The sequence below is a fragment of the Nylanderia fulva genome, unplaced genomic scaffold (assembly GCF_048542155.1).
Source record: "Nylanderia fulva isolate GAGA-0341 unplaced genomic scaffold, ASM4854215v1 Scaffold284, whole genome shotgun sequence".
NCBI lineage: Eukaryota > Metazoa > Arthropoda > Insecta > Hymenoptera > Formicidae > Nylanderia > Nylanderia fulva.
This window is the reverse complement of record NW_028190352.1, coordinates 50,769-56,049: the sequence shown is the minus strand read 5'-3', so window position 1 is coordinate 56,049 and position 5,281 is coordinate 50,769.

The following is a 5,281-nucleotide window of genomic DNA, read 5'->3' as shown; positions in this document are numbered from 1 at the left end:
GGCCTAAGATTTCTGACATGTATCGACAAGTCCAAAACATGCGTCATATAGAAGCATTACCCTTTGAGACAACCGTTGAGCGGCGTGCACTGAGATTGGATACGATATAGTAACCATCCTCTTAATTAAAATATCTAGACGAAATCGACATAAGAATATTTATTTGTACGAACGACATAACGGTCCCCGGGAAGGACCAAAGGGAACAAATTCTCGCCGAAACATCATTGTTCCGCGGTAGCAGGACAAACAAGGGCATCACCAAAACTTACAATAGGATTAAAAAAAACGCTACACTTGAGGCGGTATAAAAACTGATGTCCAAAATTTCGTCAAAAACTGCCAGCGCGTGTCAATTAAAGAAATTGGTTCGCGTAAAAACCAAGCAACCAATGATCCTAAACCGACACCCCCCGATTCGGCCTTCGAAAAGGTCTCCATGGATATAATGGGTCCCCTCCCAACCACGAAACAAAACAATACGTACATCCTAACTATAACAGGACCTGCTAACCAAATACTCTCCCTTCGATCCCACTCCGACAAGCAGAGAGCGATACAAGTAGCAGAAGCATTTACTAACGACCTTATTTGTACATTCGTCGCGACCAAACAGCGATCCTACACCGACCAACCAGGGCTCACACTTTATAAACAGCCTCATGAGGACAGTAGCCCGAAATTTAAAAATCAAGCAATGTAAGACCACAGCGTACAGACCACAAGCGAACGGATCGGTAGAAAGATCACAGCCAGGGTACTCTGGGAATATTTGAAGCAATTTGTTGATAAAAATAGTGAATGGGATCAAATTTAAAACTAGCATCGTTTTCGTATAATACGAGCGTACATGAGGGTACAAAATACACTCCGTACGAACTCATTTTCGGGAAAATCGCGCGGGTCCCCTCGAGCGACCCGGACATCGAAAGCATGACTAACGAAAGCTATACACAATATTTAACCACACTATTCAACAAATTGCGCGATTCCCAAACAGCCGCACGCGAAAACTTAAATAATGCTAAGAATAGAGTAAGAAATACTACGATAAGAAAATCAATACGCGTAAATTTAAGATTAACGATAGCGTTTATTTACTTAAGGAACCTAACAAAGCAAAGGGAAATTAGGAGACCAATATACAGGGTCCCTATAGGATAATAAAGATAACTAGGTAAAATAACGTTAAGTTAGCTATAAGCAATAGTAAGAGACTAAAACCCGTACATATGGACAAGTTAAAGCCTCACCACATCAAGCCCCCACCCTTGAAGACCCCACACATCCGAAGACGAATATATCTCGGACGCCCAACGGAGGACGGGCCAGTAATCAACCAACCACGCTAAGATGAGGGACTCTCGCCAATTATCCTGGGCATGGCCTTCCTGGCCCCACTATCCAGCGGACGAATCGGATACGACTGTGGAGGACGGGGGCCTGAACATCACAACACTCTCCCTCTTAGATATCGAAGATTGTAAAAACCACAGCATCGAACCTAAGAGGAGGAAGTCTATATACAGACTACTTCCAACTCAGTGAATTCGTGCATACTCCTGCCTACCAATTGCAAAATCGAAATAGACCGGACTATTAATTAGTTACGTAGGCAATTTTTTACTTACTGCGGAAGCACTCTCGGCCACTCCGTCAATATAGCAGCGGTGCCATAACGGAAGGACCGGAGTAATCTATCCACGACGATATCGGCAGCTACATGCGAAATTGCACGAACAGGGACCCATATCCTCTAGGAGTTAACCAGCACTTATGGGATTGCAAAGACCAAATGCAACAAACTAAGACAATGACCATTCGCAGAATCAAGTTAGACAGACGCAGAAAATGCAGCTGCACCCAAGGTTCAACGACGCTACGGTTCATGGTACGGACGTGATCCTTGTCAAGCCCTCAGTACGAATCAACGATACGACAACTTAATTGGAGCTGCCCGTTGATACCATATAATGAAAGTGATACTTTCAATCCGGGCACTCGCTGTCCCGTAACGACGGCGACAATGCTTGATGGCCGACGGCGCCCCACCTTCTGGACATCCTGCCAATTGACAACTGTCACTTGGACATCGATTTTCTCCTACGAAGGATAGCATATCGATTGTCGCCCGGCACTCCCCAAGAGGAAGCGCCAACGATTTATACAGTCACGGTCGGCCGTGATACAACCTTCGCATTAGCAAGGACAAACCGAGACCAACGTATGCGGATACAACCTTTGGCGAACGGAACATCCCAAGCTGTGTATCCTCGAAACGAGGCCCGAACGGACATTCAAAAGCCGTTCCAAGGTCAGAATCGACAACCTCGACATCTTCACATATGTGAATTCAAAATTTATATACGTCGAGAAACACCTGAAAACCCAGCTGACCCAACTATACAAGGATATTATGGAGCAAAAATGTGCACTGGAAAGGCAGATCCTCCTCAATGCACTTTCTCTAGCAAGCATAGCACCTGACGAAATGGCGCATCGAATAATGAAGTCTCCAGGTTATACCGCCATAACTGCAGGTGAAGTTATACACCTCATCAAATGTATACCTGTCAAATGCCGCCTACGACCTACAGAGGAGTGGAGTGCTACAACGAACTCCCCGTCACTCATCAAAATAAGTCACTCTTCCTCTTACCAAGATCGAAGATACTTACTAAAGCCGGAACATCGAGGGATTGCAATGAACTATTACCAACTCTATACCAAATACACAACACCTGGTATAGACTAACACCGAAACCCGTGGAATCGGTGGCACCGCCTACTATCAGGCCTCTAACCAAACCCTCATGGAAGTACGTAAGCCCGGATTCACTCGCTTCCAGTGGTATCTATACGAACGAAGATCTTGATCGTCTTCGCGACCATATCATGTTCCCCGTGGAAAAAACCCTCCATGCTCCACACAATCGCCAGGGGAGCAATGGGACAGGAAATTCCTACAGGCAGTTTCTCCTTGCTAAATTTATTAGACGAGAAATCTCTCGACCGAATAGCGGAAAATACCGGAGCCAGGCTATGGAAGGGATTTATAAGCTTCGGATCCGCCAGCGCGGAGTACTTGGCATCTTCGTTACCGTACGGTTGATAAAATTAATAATCGACACCCTGATCCATGGGTACGCACTCCACTCGGTGTACGGATGGAGTCTACATCTACTCGGAGCCATTTGGACCTCGGTGACCAACGTTCTCCTACACCTTGGTAGATCAGCGGACGGAGAACAGGACAACGGACGAGAACTGCTACACCAGAAACCCCCTCCAACGAACGAAGAAGAAACACCCTTAACCCTGCCCACACAACAAACCCCTTCGATTAACGAATCAGACAGTGGCAAAGTGTGTGCAAAAACTCACCCTACGAGTGTTCCCCCAATGAGAGATTACGGCGAACTAAATAAATATTTACATAATCAATGTTAAGTTAAGAACCTAATCGTAGCGCATAGAAAACTAAGTCCAAAATGTTGGAACATTAAATTCCAACATTTTTATTTTAAGGGAAGGGGGGAGGTGTCACGTCCGGCCGTATAAATTTTTTCGTTTACTCCAAGTTCCTTAAACGCTATTTGAAAAGCGCGCCAAGCCGGCCATGACGCTTAACTCCGCCTAGAAACTAAGCGTGGCGCTTCGTAGCGCCTAAGGATCTCCCACCACGGTGAGAGCCCCTACTCCGGAGAGTTCCCCCTCTCCAGGCCGCCGCAGGCCCGAGCCGCCGAAACGAAGGACCTCAGAGCAGTCCCCAATTTTGGCAGTTCTCTGCGCGACACCGAACAGTATAGTCGCACTCCTAAAGTCTAACTCTAAGTCCAAATTCTAAATCCTAACTCTAATTCTAAAATTCTAACTCTAAGTATAATATTCTAACTCTAAATTCTAAGTCTAAATCTAAATTCTAATTCTAAGTTTTAGTCTCGAATTTTGTACTACTATACGAATAAATCAGTGTATTCATGTGCGAAAACTAAACTAGTGTTCAGTATTCTTCAAAACTTCCACTCCCGTGATAAAATACGATAGCGTTTAAATTTGTCATACGGCGTTTGAATTCAGAATAATTCAAACTGTGTTTGGAGCGGACCACCGCTCATCACAGTCAGAATTAACATTCTCAGCATTTGCCAAAATAAGGAATTGATAGTGAGGTCCGCCGCATATCAACCCTCCTTATTTCAGTAATCATTCAGAGGATGCATCAAATTCAATATGCCTAAGACGCGACGCGCAGGAAGGAAGAATCAATTACGAAACTAAACCGACTTTATCGCGAATCAGCGACCGAGGAATATTCTCAATTCCTCGGAGTGGAATATCAGGCCGATCCTGAATACGAAAACATTTTCAACATTAAAAATAATAACAACGACGAACTCCTACAGTGGAAGTGCATACCAATAACGTTCCAACCACGACGCCTGCCCCGCCGCCAAACATCCCAGTGAACGACCCTCGCCGCACGCACTACCTCCAAGCACGAGCCGACACGATCAAGAAAGTGCTACTAAAGGTAAGTGAAATTCACGTTAACCTAAGGAATCGCGCGTGTTAGCAAATTCAGAGACGCTTCTACCACGTGGAAGAGAACATTCTAGAAAAATCTCCGACGCATTTTTCCTCTTTTCCATCGTCACTGCGGAAGCTATAAAAAAAAAGGGTCGGGCTATAAAACTAGGGTCGACCACCACATGCGGTGCCACTCTCGGAATTCTAACACGGAAAAACGCAAATAGTTCAATCTCTTAAAAATCTTGTGTCTCAAGAAATAACTTCGTAAATCCGTACAACAAGGTAGTCATTTAAACAATAATCAATTGAGAACACTTTCGATTTACCAACATTACCGACGATATGATATACCGACATACGTTCTTTTACCGACGTTATCGACAATATACCAACATACGTTCTTTTACCGACATTACCGACGATATACCGACATACGTTCTTTTACCAACGGGTTATCGACACCTTACTGGCACCTTACCAGTGTTTTACTGAACAATTACCGACGGTTTTGCCGACGACTACTAACTTCTCGATAACTGCCGGGTTCACCGAAGATCTACGAGCGAATGACGCATTATCAATTCGATTACGCAACAAACACAAATGTGCCCACTCACCCTTAGAGGTATAACTCCTCCTCCAGAAGTTAATCTCTTCGTACCGTTTGAACCCTTATTCTATTGCCAAGTTGGTGTCGGGTACATCCATTTTGAGACTAAGGCAGCTCTCTGCATTTCATGCTACTCCA